We start from the raw sequence: 16,192 nt of genomic DNA, 5'->3' as shown, positions 1-16,192 counted from the left end.
CACTTTTTGGTAATATTTATCTATAGTTATATAATCTATATATCATGTTACTGTTGTGTATGCTAATAAATTAAAACACTTATTTGTTGTGTTCTTAAGACACCCTATTGTTTTTTATTGGTAAGGAGTATCAAGGTATAGAGTCATAGTGAAGTGAAGTGAAGTGAAAGTCATTCAGTCGTGTCCACCTCTTTGGGACCCCATGGACTATACAATCCATGGATTTCTCCAGGCCAGAATACTGGAGTGGGTAGCCTTTCACTGAGTGAAATTAAAGAATTCTAGTTAGACGATTTCTAGAGAAGTCATTCATACAAATCCCTTCCTGCTTCACCTAATAAAAAATAATAAAGTAATAAAATTAGCCTCAATTCTCGGAAATTTCAGGAGAATTAGATATGAATGAATTTTCCAGCTATCTGAGCTTATTCTGAAGTCAAATAAATCAAATGTCTCTTTTTGGTAAAACACTGTGTTAAACACACAAAAAAGAAAAAGATAAGATATAGACTTTGCCCTTAGCAATCAGAGGTGTATAAACAAAGATTCACAGTAAAAGACAAAATTTAGTCTTGAAGTTCTACTATACAATAGGAAGTAAAGAGGTTGAATAGTAAATTACAACTCTGGGGAATAATCTGAAAGTTTATTTTATGTTTTTATTCGTGTTGGTGGTTTCTGTTTTTGCAAGGATCTTTGGAAATGCATTATAATGTATTCTGGAAAGAAATGTTTCAGTGGAATCATTATGAATGTCAATGACTGTAATGTGTATTGAAAGAATTCTTAAGGACCACAGGCAGTTATAGAAATAATCGCCTATATACTAAATGGCCCCCCAGTTGTATAACTTACAAACTATCACATCTGCTTTTGCGATCTCTTTCTTGTTTCTCATTGGGTTGGAAGTATCTTTCTTTTGCTACCAAACAATTCTACTTCCTCCTAAAATCCTTTTCCAGGGGATCTCCCAGACACAGGGATTGAATCCAGGTCTCCTGCATTGCAGGCAGATTCTTAACCATCTGAGCCACCAAGGAAGCCCTGTAACAGGCAAAAGTTTAATAAATTTAATAGCATATTCTACTAGTTTAGTGTCTCAATTCTAGCTGAGACAGAGAATCAGGAAAGACGGTTTGGGTTGTTTTCTTGTTTTTCACTATGGATCCCCCTTCTTATTCCAAGTATTTCTGATTCAGAATGTCCAAGGTAAGGCAAAAGGACCTGTGCTGTGATTTTTTTTTTTCCAAACTTTTGGCTAATTCAACTCTGAACCACACTGAGAGTTACTGCTCTATTATTTATAAAGGCATCTGCTTTAAAATAATTATATAATATTTAACCAAAAAAAGGAAGCTGATCTTTTTTGAGAAATCTGTATTAATGTTTTCTACCTACTCCTAAATTAATTCACCACAACCAGAAATGTGGCAGGGGTATTTTCTTTTTAGAAGTCCTTGTTCATAGAATAGCAACCCCATCATGTGGTATTTTGCTGAAATTGCTTCCAGAGGCATATTAGTTTTAAGCATACTTTTGCATTCAAAAGCAAATTTTAAAAAATTATTTATTTACTCATTCAACATTTATTGAACAGACATTATACTTTAGGCATAATACTAGGTGCTCAAAGGAAAAAACATATAAACATCAATACTGTAATCTACTCACATCTGTGTTGAAATTTATAGTGTCAAAAATAAAGCTGGTTGACCCCAAGATATTGATTAATACAATCCTATTCAGTACCAATCAGATTGTTTTCATAAAGATCAATATAGTTTGTCGCAATTTGAACTCCCTAAAAAGTTTGCTTAATCAGAGCTGGGACAAGACTAGTTGGCAGCTGTATCAAGACAACTTACTAGCCTAATTATGAGGCCTCTGCCACTCCTCTCTCAGAACATATCAACTTCCAGAGAACCCATCATAACAACTGCTTTCGAAACTGCATTTACTGACACTGAAGCCCAGACTAACAGTGGGTTTGATTTCCTTTTAACTGAGTTTTTCTCCAGTGTGTCCAAACATTTAAAAATAAATATTTTTTTTAGATAAATGACTTTACAACTACCAAAATCCAGAAATGCAATGAGATTTCATTCTGATGTATAGGTCATAAATGCAAAAGGGTTACTCTTTAAAATTAGGTATTTGTGCTCTTCACTAATGCAACATTACCGTGGTCTTTCATGCACAATGACTATTAGGCACAGGGCTCTTTATTAAAGAGATCCAAAGCACATAGACAAAAACGTTGTTCTAGGAAATAATTTTTGTACATTATTGTAAATGCACTCCTTGGTTTTCTTGTTAAAACAAGACCATTCCATTGCAACTTATATTCTGGGCAATTGCGTTAATAATTTTAAGGGGGGTTAAAATAGAAAACTGAAGATGGCAATTTTAAAATTTCCTTTTGTTGGTAAACTACAATTTTAAATTTCCAATAACATGGTTGAATTCATGGTGCTATATATCTTCTTTTTAGCCATTATTTTTAGTGTTTAAAGCAAGAATGTCAAAAAAGAGTTGTCTGTAAATTACATTTTACAATCATAAAAACTCAGAAAATGTAAATAAGTATCATATCATTTTTATTTAAATTTTTCAGGGATAAATTTAGCAGATACATAATAAATGATTGAACACTAGAGATTTTAGCTATAGTGATATGCTACCCAAAATTTTAATAAATTGAGACCCAAGAATTCTTCAAAAAGAATTACATATTCTGAAAGTGAAAGTATATGAATAGACCTCCCCTCTCTGATGCAGTAACCATTAGCCACAGATAGACACTGTGTATTTGAAATGTGGCCACTGTGCTGAAAAACTGCACTTTTGCCTTTATTTAATTTCAATTAATATCAACTTTTATAGTTGATACATGACTAGCTGCTGCCATATTGGAGGTTGCAGGTACACATACATACATATGCATGTATAAATACATACTATATTTAGCTGTCATTTTATCTTTAACATCCTCTAATGTAAGCCTTTCTCAGCTTTCTTCTCCTTATGATATTCATATTTTTGGAGTGTATATTTGGTGGACCATGCTTATAGCCCCTAATCCTGACCTGGAAATTCTTTGTAGGAAAATTTTCCATCTATGAGTTCTGAGACCTTTAGTACCAGTCAAGTGGGCAACCAATCCATAATGGGTGTTACAAGAGATATAAGCAGAAATTAAAGGATGTCTCTGAATACAGAGAACTTCTGAAGTCAAGGAAGAGCAGAAAGAGTATGAACTTGAAGCGTACACTCCAAGGTCAAGGGAGAAGTAGCTGTTGATGTAGAAGAGAGGCAAAGAAAGCTGTGAGATCTAATAAAGTCTCATCATATGGGTAGGTGATATGGGTAGCCTTAGCGGAAGAAAACAAAAGTAAAGAAATGATACAGTGCTTAATCTCAACAGTTTATAACCTTAATAATGAAGCTATAAGACCACAACTCTATTATATGTCTTGCTAAGACAGGGAGATAAAACAGATATATAAACATCATCAAAGAAAATGATACCATTAATCATTTTAATAGTATAGAAAAGGCAATTGATATTTCTGTAAAAAACTAGAAAGATGAAAAATCAGGATATGTCACATAAACTAACACTAGGTATGATTTCAAACAAAATATATCATATATATTGCTATACCTGATTCAACTACCATTGAAGAGGATAGATTATGTTTTTTTCAAAAAAGCAGAGGTGTTACTTGTACAACTCTGTGAATAAACTAAAAAAGACTGAATTGTACATTTTAGGAGAGTGAATTTTGTGATATTATAAGTAATATCTTAAGTTGCAATGAGATAATATATAAAAGTAAAAAATCTGGAGAGGAAAAGAAGCCTCTCTTCACAAGGGAGGATAGTTTGGCAAGTACACGTTGAAGTAGATATTTAGAAGAACTACATTTTTTCTGATCAATGAATAAAGAAGAAATAGAGAAGTTAGCTGGAAGAGTCATCATGAAGATGAATTTGAAGAAAGAGGTGAGAGAAACGGGTGAGTCAAGGCCCTTCACAGGCACAAGGGTGGGAAGCGACAGCCCACAAAGACGGAGTATCTGAAAAGGACTTTGTTGCAATAAGAAATACAAAGAGGGGATTTTTAAGTCGTTTACCATGATGTTTTCTATGCACCTATCTCTTATCTTTTTCTGTCTTATAGTGCTTTAATAAATGTTACATTTGTCACTGAGCTTTTTCCATCAATGTTGATTCTTTTGGGGAAAATAAAAAGGGAACTATGTCTGGGTTGATTTAAGGCAAAAACATGTACTGTGGGAAAGCCTGGAGTTGAATACAAAGGATATAACTATATAATAAGCAAATGCTCAATCGTGTCCTACTCTTTGCAACCCTGTGGACTGTAGCTCATCAGGCTCCTCCGTCCATGGGATTCTCCAGGCAAGAATACCAGAGTGGGTTGCCATTTCCTTCTCCAGGGGATCTTTCCGACCCAGGGATCGAACCCAGGTCTCCCACATTGCAGGCAGAAGCTTTAACCTCTGAGCCACCAGGGAAGCACAAAGAATATGCTGGAGTATAAATATCTGGGAATTATCAGAAATTCCAGGGAGAATCAAGACTTTCAAAAGTTGTAGAATTGGTGAGGTTCAAGTTGAAATTCCCAAGTGGAAAAGGGGAACCAGGATCCTATCTGGGATACAGGTGGAATGAACAGAAAATTGCATTAAGCTAAATATATGAAACAATGAAAGGATGAAGTTGGAAAATGGGAAACCCCAGAGTTGATCTAGACCCAAGCAAAGTAGACAGAGTTGCTTGGCTGCCTGGCAGATGGAGAGACTATAGACTCACCTTCTCCTTGTCCTTCCCCAATTCTTTGTGAGTGTCCTACAGCTCAGAGATGAGGGTCTAGAACTTCTGACTAGAGTGCATGAAGCGCTTCATTGCTGGAAGGTATAATCAGGTAAAAGAAATCCTTGGCTCAAATCCATTAAAAATTGACTCTGTTCTCCTATTTCTCTTTTGACTCTTCTAAGTCAGTTTTGTTGTCTCTGAAATATACCTGAGATAAGAACAAGCACATCTAATGTGATCAATTAAATTGAGATGTGTTGTGTCAAGTAGAGATTTCAAAGACTTAGCATGAAAAATGTTTTAATTTCTCATTAATAACTTTTATATTGATTATATGTTGAAATGGTAATTGGGCTAAGTAGACTAAATTACCTAAATTAATTTTCCATACTGCTTTATAATTTTTAATGTGACTGCTGAAAAAATTTTAAATTAAATTTGTAGCTCTGTTTTTATGTTCATAGGACAGCACTGGAATAGATGATTTACGAAGTAAAAACTACAAACAGTATGACAAAAAAATTTATCTTCACAGCTAATCTAATTAGTGAAAACTTACATAACCTTTAGTTTTTAAGATAACAAGATACTAAAAAATGTTATTAACAAGGACATAGTAAGATAAGCATGCTTACAGATTAGTAATGAGGTTATAAATTGTTAAAATCTTTCCAAAAAAAAACTGGAAATACATTGAAAAGCCTTTAAAATACTGGTTCCCTTTTAATAAACAACTATGATACAAATTTCTGTACAATGATGTTGATTGTGGCATTATTATCTAGGAATGTATTACAATAACCTGAATAGTGAAGGTAAGGAAATATTTAAATAAAATGGCCTTCAGTCACATATTGTCTATATTCTGGTCACAGCACCTTTCTAATACTAATAGTAGATATTTGTACACTGAAATATAAAGATATAATCATGTTTTATGTTAGTGTAATTAAGATTTGGTTTTTCTAGAACTGTTTTGGTGTTACAGATTTTCTAAAATAAAAATTAGCATTAATTATAGGAAATAAAGAAAAAAAGAGAACAAGATGGGTTCAGTATCTGCTAGCTTCAATCATCTTCCGTGTTTTCACTTGCAAATGCCCTAAACTTAGAAATGTCTTAAAGGTACATAGATGATTTCCATCATTTCCCTTCAACTCATTTCCTTTTTTCCTCTCACTTCTTACCACCAAACCAAATTATTACTGAATAACATTTTAGCTACAGATAAGCTCTCAAGTGTTTCTTTGAAAAGATTAATGTTAATTTTAAAATAAATGTTTTTCACCTGTCTTACCTAAATGTTAACATTTTCTGTGTTTTTTCTGATTCATACAAAAAAAAAAATCAGCTCACTAAATTACCATACTTATCTCCAACCTTCCTTTTAATCCATATTCATTTTATTTATCAGTATCTGATAAAATTTAACTAACATATTTAGAAATCTTTCACTAAAAGAAAACAAAAATCCTGTGGCTTTCGATAAGTATTTAAATATAAAAATAGTAATTTAATTGACTATAAAAACTCAATATTAGCATTGAGAAATAGGTCAGGATTTTTCTGACTTGTCTCTGGTGTTGATCATGAATAAGCTCACAATCTTGGTTCTTGTTTTTTAATTGATCATCGTTTGGCAGTGGGAAAAATACGTTTACAGTTGTCTGGTTTACCCCTCCCATTCTGCCAGTGTTGGTTCTAGCAGAGCTGATCATCATGGCCATAGTACACAAGCTTAGACTTAGAATCAACTTACTGGGGCAGATGACAGTATGAACTCAAAGTGTTATTTCAAAATAGACTAAGATTCCCTTTTGCCCCACCGCAGGCTCCAGGGTAACGGTGTGCAATAGAGAAGTCGGCGACGATTGGGACCCCAGTGAGATGGGCCTGTTCACTACCTAAAAAGTCCCGTTCATGGTCTGACCAACCAGCAACATGGTAAGGAGTGTGGCCTCCAGTGACAACCTCCCTACGTACAAGCTGGGGCGGGGCAGGGGGTGGGTATGGGCAAGAGCGCCCTCACCATTCAGCTTTTCCAGAAGATCTTTGTGCCTGACTACAACACCACCATCCAAGACTCTTCCCTGAAACATACAGATATCGGCAATCAGTGTGCCGTCTTGAACGTTCTGGACACGGCCGGCAGGAGGAGTTCAGCGCCTACCAGGAGCAGTACATGCGCACAGGGGACGGCTTCCCCATAGTCTTCTCGGTCACGGACAAGGCCACCTTCGAGCACGTGGACCACTTCCACCAGCTCATCCTGCGTGTCAAGGACAGGGAGTCATTCCCGATGATGGTCAAAAGGTTGATCTGATTCATTTGAGGAAAATCACCAGGGAGCAGGAAAAGAAATGGTGACCAAACACAATATTCCATATATAGAGACCAGAGCCAAGGACCCACCTCTCAACGTTGATGAAGCTTTCCACGACCTGATTAATTAGACAACAGATCCAGAAAAAAAAGCCAGACGAGGAAGAAGAAAACCAAACGTTGGGGAGACTAGGTCACGGGCACCCACAAACTGCAGTGCCTGATATCGTGATGGCCCAAGGCCCTGGGCACAGTGACTGGGAACTGGCCAGTCCTCGGGACTCCACTGCCTAACTGCACCGAAGACCATCCTAACCATGACCCTTGGCTCGAGGACTTGGCACAGGAAGGGAGAGAGGGAGGGTGGGCAGGGAGGAGGTAGGGTCTGGCTTTTCCGGAGGGACACAGGAGACTGGGTGTCTCCCCAGAGACGAGGAGGCAACAGTAGACAGAACAGTATCCGAGCCCCTGTGTTGATGCAACCCGGTCCCTCCCTCTCTCAGTGGCTGTGCTATTTCTCTGAACTCCATAGTGTGGGTTTGATGTGGGAATGTTTTAATTAACAAGCCACGATCAAGCTCCACCCCAACCCCACCCCCAGGCCACAGTGTCTGAGTTTGGGCGTCTTTTGTAGATTTTTAAATTATTTCAAGGATTATTGTTTTATTAAAGGGGTCTGTAAGCACCCCCCTCAAAAAAAATGACTAAGATTCAAATTTTCTACATGAGATGACCAGACGGGGGTATGAGTTTGTTCTCAAGATCCCCAAAGAAGCTTAGAATTAATAAAAATTGGAAAAGCACAGATCAACATGTATTTATAGACTTTATTGATTGTGGTGATGACAAGGGCTCACCTATCACTTTGTGCTCAATTTTGTTTATGAGTAACATTGCTAATGAGGAATACACAGTGTGGGCTTTGGTACCATCTGGCACTGTATGGCCAAGGACTAGTCTAACCCTGCAAGGCGGTATGTCAACAGCAGAGCCTGATGTTAATCATACTGGCATCCTTGACAATTGGCAGCGTGTTTATACAGTAGTAGACACTCAATAAATGCTAATATTATTCATTAACACATAATGAACAGTCCTACATAGTCAACAAAAGTATGATATTCAGGAAAGTATTATTGAGCCCTCAAGTTGGTGGAATGTTTCTCCCAATACTTAGTAGCTATATTTCTTAATTAATTGAGGCACTTTATATAAAATAAAATTCACTCATTTAAAGAGTATAGTTCAATGAGATTTGACAATTTAATATGCCTATGCTATACATTTGGAGAAGGAAATGGCAACCCACTCCAGTGTTCTTGCCTGGAGAATCCCAGGGACGAGGGAGCCTGGTGGGCTGCCGTCTACGGGGTCACACAGAGTCGGACACAACTGAAGCGACTTAACATGCTATACATTTTCTTCAAAGCACCAACTGAATTTCACTCCAATTACTTTTTCAGGTTGAGATTTTAATTCCATTCAATTCAAACTATTTTCTAATTTGTCTTGTCATTTTCTCTTTAACCCATGGGTTATTTAGAAGAGTGTTTTTGCTTTCCAAATATTTTGTGTTTTTCCAAATAGCTTTCTGTCTTTCATTTCTAATTGAATTTTCCTGTGGACAGAGTATAAACTGTGATTTAAGTTCTTGTAAATTTACTGATTTATTACACTGAACAAAGCCTAGTTTCCCTAATGTTCCATATTACTTGGAAAAAAAAAATGTGTTTTCTGCTCTTGTACTTTTCTATAAATATCAGTTAGTTCATGTTGGTAGTGTTGTTTAAGTTTTCTATACCTTTACTGATTTTTCTGTTGGCTCAAACTTCAGTTACTGAGAAGGAGCACTTAAATCTCCAAATGTAATTGTGGTTTCATCTATCTTTCCTTTCAGCCCTCTTAGTACTACTTTCACACATTTAGAGGCTCTGTTATGGGTCCTTACATACTTAGAAAGGTTACATTTTCTTAATGAATTGTTCTTCTTTATCATTTCATACTATATGCTTTATCCTCAATAATATTTTTGTCATGGGGTATAATTTACTCTCCAGTCAAACTTTACTGCAGTTCTTATTTGGAGATTGTATAATTTTCCATCCTCTTGCTTTTTATATATAATTTCCCATCCTCTTGTTTTTCACCTATTTGTGTTTTCATGTTTTAAGAACGTTCCTTATGACAGCATACAGTTGAACTTTGTGTTTGTTTTTCTATCCGTTTTGATAATTTCTGCTTTTTTATTGGAGGGTTTAGTTGCTTCGTCCTGTATAAAGTAAAAACAACACACTTCAATTTGCCCCTTTTCAGATTTTGTGCTCTTGTTATGCTATATTCTGCCTCTGCATATGCTACAAACTTCATAGTGTATTATCTCCATTTTACTCAATACTTTTTTTTTTTTAAGTTATATAGTAAAATTGACTTCATTTTAATTCTTGTGTATCACTCTTTGGATTTTAATACATATGCATTTGTGTCACTACCACCATAATCAGAATATAGAAAACCTCCAAATTCCCAGCAAATTTCTTGTGATACCAATTTGTAGATATATACATACTGTTATGATTAATTTTATACAACAACTTGACTGGACCACAGGCTGTCCAGATATTTGGTGAAATATTATCCTAAGTGTTTCTATGAGGGTGTTTGTGGATGAGTTTAAGATTTAAATCAATAAATTAAAGAAGATTACCTTCCTTAATGTGAGTGGGCCTCATCCTATGAACTGAAGGCCTGATTAGGACAAAAAGGCTGATCTTTTACTTAGTAAGAGAGATTTCTTCCTGCCAAGTGGTCTTCTAACTGGGACATCATCTTTTTTCTCCCTTCAGATTTAAACTGAAAACATCTGCTTTTAGGGGCTCAATCCTGCTCTACAGTTTCCAGGCTGAAACTAATCCCTGAAACCCCTTATCTGTTCTCTATCACTATAGTTTTGTCTTTTTGAGAATATCATATTAATTAAATAATAGTACATATAATCTTTTGAAATTGGCTTCTCTCACGTAAAATAAAATATTCAGAATTTAACCAAGTTGTTGTGTATGAACAGTTTATACTTTAATATTGTTCACAATACATTATTTTATGGATATTAAACAGTTTATCCATTCATTAAGAGCATGTGAATGTCTTTTTATTTTTTTTGTTTTTGGCAATCATGAATGTAGAGGCTATGAACTTTTGTGTATAAGTTTTTGTGTAAGCGTAAGTTTTCAGTTCTCTAGGGCAGACACCCAGACGTGGGACTGCTGGGTCACATGGTATGCGTATGTTTAACCTTGAAAGAAGTTGTCAAATGATTTTCCAGTGACTGTACCATCTTTGTTCCCATTGGCAATGTATGAGAGTTACAAGTATTCTCTATCCTTGTCGGCACCTGTATTGTCAGTTCAGTTCAGTTCAGTCGCTCAGTCGTGTCCAACTCTTCGCGACCCCATGAATCGCAGCACGCCAAGCCTCCCTGTCCATCACCAACTCCCAGAGTTCACTCAAACTCACGTCCATCCAGTCGGTGATGCCATCCAGCCATCTCATCCTCTGTAATCCCCTTCTTCTCCTGTCCCCAATCCCTCCCAGCATCAGAGTCTTTTCCAATGAGTCAACTCTTCGCATGAGGTGGCCAAAGTACTGGATTTTCAGCTTCAGCATCACTCCTTCCAAAGAACACCCAGGACTGATCTCCTTTAGGATGGACTGATTGGATCTCCTTGCAGTCCAAGGGACTCTCAAGAGTCTTCTCTAACACCACAGTTCAAAAGCATCAATTCTTCGGCTTTCAGCTTTCTTCGCAGTTCAACTCTCACATCTATACATGACAATGGGAAAAACCATAGCCTTGACTAGACAGACCTTTGTTGGGGCAAAGTAATGTCTCTTCTTTGAATACACTATCTAGGTTGGTCATAACTTTCCTTCCAAGGAGGAAGCGTCTTTGAATTTCATGGCTGCAGTCACCATCGGCAGTGATTTTGGAGGCCCCAAAAATAAAGTCTGACACTGTTTCCACTGTCTCCCCATCTATTTCCTATGAAGTGATGGGACCAAATGCCATGATCTTCGTTTTCTGAATGTTGAGCTTTTTTCATTTTATGTTATTTTATTTTTATTTATTTTTTTTTTTACTTTACGATATTGTATTGGTTTTGCCATACATCAACATGACTCCACCACGGGTGTACACATGTTCCCAATCCTGAACCCCCTTCGCACCTCCCTCCCCATACCATCTCTCTGGGTCATCCCAGTGCACCAGCCCCAAGCATCCTGTATCCTGCATCGAACCTAGACAGGCAATTCATTTCTTATATGATATTATACATGTTTCAATGTCATTCTCCCAAATCATCTCACCCTCTCCCTCTCCCACAGAGTGCAAAAGATTGTTCTATACATCTGTGTCTCTTTTGCTGTCTTGCATACACATCAAAAAGAATACATTTGAATCAGTTCTAATGAGGAGGATGAAACTGGAGCCGATTATACAGAGTGAGTAAGCCAGAAAGAAAAACACCAATACAGTATACTAACGCATATATATGGAATTTAGAAAGATGGTAACGATAACCCTGTATGAATGTTGAGCTTTAAGCCAACTTTTTCACTCTCCTCTTTCACTTTCATCAAGAGGCTTTTGAGTTCCTCTTCACTTTCTGCCATAAGGGTGGTGTCATCTGCATATCTGAGGTTATTGATATTTCTCCCAGCAATCTTGATTCCAGCTTGTGCTTCTTCCAGCCCAGCCTTATTATCAGTATTGTTTCTTTTACCCGCATTAATACACGTATGGTGTTACTTCAACTGGGATTTCCAGAATGGCTAATGTTATTGAACGTATTTTTATGTGCTTATTTGCCATCTTTGTATCCTCTTTAGCGAAGTGCTATTCATGTTTTCTGCCTGTTTTTATTTTTTTTTTTTGACTTTTTTTTTTTAAGAGCTGTAAAATTTTATTTTGATTTTAAAATATATAGAACATTCCTCTTTATTTTACATATGAGTTTATATAGTTAATCTTTTTTTTTTAAATTTTAAAATCTTTAATTCTTACATGCATTCCCAAACATGAACCCCCCTCCCACCTCCCTCCCCATAACATCTTTCTGGGTCATCCCCATGCACCAGCCCCAAGCATGCTGCATCCTGCGTCAGACATAGACTGGCGATTCAATTCACATGATAGTATACATGTTAGAATGTCATTCTCCCAAATCATCCCACCCTCTCCCTCTCCCTCTGAGTCCAAAAGTCCGTTATACACATCTGTGTCTCTTTCCCTGTCTTGCATACAGGGTCGTCATTGCCATCTTCCTAAATTCCATATATATGTGTTAGTATACTGTATTGGTGTTTTTCTTTCTGGCTTACTTCACTCTGTATAATCGGCTCCAGTTTCATCCATCTCATCAGAACTGATTCAAATGAATTCTTTTTAACGGCTGAGTAATACTCCATTGTGTATATGTACCAAAGCTTTCTTATCCATTCATCTGCTGATGGACATCTAGGTTGTTTCCATGTCCTGGCTATTATAAACAGTGCTGCGATGAACATTGGGGTACATGTGTCTCTTTCAATTCTGGTTTCCTCGGTGTGTATGCCCAGAAGTGGGATTGCTGGGTCATAAGGTAGTTCTATTTGCAATTTTTTAAGGAATCTCCACACTGTTCTCCATAGTGGCTGTACTAGTTTGCATTCCCACCAACAGTGTAGGAGGGTTCCCTTTTCTCCACACCCTCTCCAGCATTTATTGCTTGCAGATTTTTGGATCGCAGCCATTCTGACTGGTGTGAAGTGGTACCTCATTGTGGTTTTGATTTGCATTTCTCTAATAATGAGTGATGTTGAGCATCTTTTCATGTGTTTGTTAGCCATCCGTATGTCTTCTTTGGAGAAATGTCTATTTAGTTCTTTGGCCCATTTTTTGATTGGGTCGTTTATTTTTCTGGAATTGAGCTGCATAAGTTGCTTGTATATTTTTGAGATTAGTTGTTTGTCAGTTGCTTCATTTGCTATGATTTTCTCCCATTCAGAAGGCTGTCTTTTCACCTTGCTTATATTTTCCTTTGTTGTGCAGAAGCTTTTAATTTTAATTAGATCCCATTTGTTTATTTTTGCTTTTATTTCCAGAATTCTGGGAGGTGGATCATAGAGGATCCTGCTGTGATTTATGTCTGAGAGTGTTTTGCCTATGTTCTCCTCTAGGAGTTTTATAGTTTCTGATCTTACATTTAGATCTTTAATCCATTGTGAGTTTATTTTTGTGTGCAGTGTTAGAAAGTGATCTAGTTTCATTCTTTTACAAGTGGTTGACCAGTTTTCCCAGCACCACTTGTTAAAGAGATTGTCTTTACTCCATTGTATATTCTTGCCTCCTTTGTCAAAGATAAGGTGTCCATATGTGTGTGGATTTACCTCTGGGCTTTCTATTTTGTTCCACTGATCTATATGTCTGTCTTTGTGCCAGTACCATACTGTCTTGATGACTGTGGCTTTGTAGTAGAGCCTGAAGTCAGGCAAGTTGATTCCTCCAGTTCCATTCTTCTTTCTCAAGATTGCTTTGGCTATTCGAGGTTTTTTGTATTTCCATACAAATCTTGAAATTATTTGTTCTAGTTCTGTGAAAAATGTGACTGGTAGCTTGATAGGGATTGCATTGAATTTGTAAATTGCTTTGGGTAGTATACTCATTTTCACTATATTGATTCTTCCAATCCATGAACATGGTATATTTCTCCATCTATTAGTGTCCTCTTTGATTTCTTTCATCAGTGTTTTATAGTTTTCTATATATAGGTCTTTAGTTTCTTTAGGTAGATATATTCCTAAGTATTTTATTCTTTTCGTTGCAATGGTGAATGGAATTGTTTCCTTAATTTCTTTTTCTACTTTCTCATTATTCGTGTATAGGAATGCAAGGGATTTCTGTGTGTTGATTTTATATCCTGCAACTTTACTATATTCATTGATTAGCTCTAGTAATTTTCTGGTGGAGTCTTTAGGGTTTTCCATGTAGAGGATCATGTCGTCTGCAAACAGTGAGAGTTTTACTTCTTCTTTTCCAATTTGGATTCCTTTTATTTCTTTTTCTGCTCTGATTGCTGTGGCCAAAACTTCCAGAACTATGTTGAATAGTAGCGGTGAAAGTGGACACCCTTGTCTTGTTCCTGACTTTAGGGGAAATGCTTTTAATTTTTCACCATTGAGGATAATGTTTGCTGTGGGTTTGTCATAGATAGCTTTTATTATGTTGAGGTATGTTCCTTCTATTCCTGCTTTCTGGAGAGTTTTTATCATAAATGGATGTTGAATTTTGTCAAAGGCCTTCTCTGCATCTATTGAGATAACCATATGGTTTTTATTTTTCAATTTGTTAATGTGGTGAATTACATTGATTGATTTGCGGATATTGAAGAATCCTTGCATCCCTGGGATAAAGCCCACTTGGTCATGGTGTATGATCTTTTTAATGTGTTGTTGGATTCTGATTGCTAGAATTTTGTTGAGGATTTTTGCATCTATGTTCATCAGAGATATTGGCCTGTAGTTTTCTTTTTTTGTGACATCTTTGTCAGGTTTTGGTATTAGGGTGATGGTGGCCTCATAGAATGAGTTTGGAAGTTTACCTTCCTCTGCAATTTTCTGGAAGAGTTTGAGGAGGATAGGTGTTACCTCTTCTCGAAATTTTTGGTAGAATTCAGCTGTGAAGCCATCTGGACCTGGGCTTTTGTTTGCTGGAAGATTTCTGATTACAGTATCAATTTCCGTGCTTGTGATGGGTCTGTTAAGATTTTCTATTTCTTCCTGGTTCAGTTTTGGAAAATTGTACTTTTCTAAGAATTTGTCCATTTCTTCCGCGTTGTCCATTTTATTGGCATACAACTGCTGATAGTAGTCTCTTATGATCCTTTGTATTTCTGTGTTGTCTGTTGTGATCTCTCCATTTTCATTTCTAATTTTATTGATTTGATTTTTCTCTCTTTGTTTCTTGATGAGTCTGGCTAATGGTCTGTCAATTTTATTTATCCTTTCAAAGAACCAGCTTTTGGCTTTGTTGATTTTTGCTATGGTCTCTTTTGTTTCTTTTGCATTTATTTCTGCCCTAATTTTTAAGATTTCTTTCCTTCTACTAACTCTGGGGTTCTCCAACTCTTCCTTTTCTAGTTGCTTTAGTTGTAGAGTTAGGTTGTTTATTTGACTTTTTTCTTGTTTCTTGAGGTATGCCTGTATTGCTATGAACTTTCCTCTTAGCACTGTTTTATAGTGTCCCACAGGTTTTGGGTTGTTGTGTTTTCATTTTCATTAGTTTCTATACATATTTTGATTTCTTTTTTGATTTCTTCTGTGATTTGTTGGTTATTCAGAAGTGTGTTGTTCAACCTCCATATGTTGGAATTTTTAATAGTTTTTCTCCTGTAATTGAGATCTAATCTTAATGCATTATGGTCAGAAAAGATGCTTGGAATGATTTCGATTTTCTTGAATTTATCAAGTTTGGATTTATGGCCCAGGATGTGATCTATCCTGGAGAAGGTTCCATGAGCACTTGAAAAAAAGGTGAAATTCGTTGTTTTGGGGTGAAATGTCCTATAGATATCAATTAGGTCTAATTGATCTAATGTATCATTTAAAGTTTGCGTTTCTTTGTTAATTTTCTGTTTAGTTGATCTGTCCATAGGTGTGAGTGGGGTATTAAAGTCTCCCACTATTATTGTGTTATTGTTGATTTCCCCTTTCATACTTGTTAGCATTCGTCTTACATATTGTGGTGCTCCTATATTGGGTGCATATATATTTATAATTGTTATATCTTCTTCTTGGATTGTTCCTTTGATCATTATGTAGTGGCCTTCTTTGTCTCTTTTCACAGCCTTTGTTTTAAAGTCTATTTTATCGGATATGAGTATTGCCACTCCTGCTTTCTTTTGGTCTCTATTCGTGTGGTATATCTTTTTCCAGCCCTTCACTTTCAGTCTGTATGTGTCCCTTGTTTTGAGGTGGGTCTCTTGTAAGGAGCATA

The 16,192-nt window shown here is 36.4% G+C and overlaps 1 pseudogene; it reads left to right on the top strand.

Moving 5' to 3' along the window:
* The first annotated feature begins 6,780 nt into the window (after positions 1-6,780).
* Positions 6,781-7,393, top strand: LOC138425179 (ras-related protein M-Ras pseudogene; annotated as a pseudogene).
* The last annotated feature ends 8,799 nt before the right edge of the window (positions 7,394-16,192 follow it).

Source organism: Ovis canadensis, chromosome 20 (genome assembly GCF_042477335.2).
Source record: "Ovis canadensis isolate MfBH-ARS-UI-01 breed Bighorn chromosome 20, ARS-UI_OviCan_v2, whole genome shotgun sequence".
Classification (NCBI taxonomy): domain Eukaryota; kingdom Metazoa; phylum Chordata; class Mammalia; order Artiodactyla; family Bovidae; genus Ovis; species Ovis canadensis.
The sequence above is the reverse complement of the archived record's forward strand: the minus strand, read 5'-3'. Positions and strand labels throughout refer to the sequence as shown.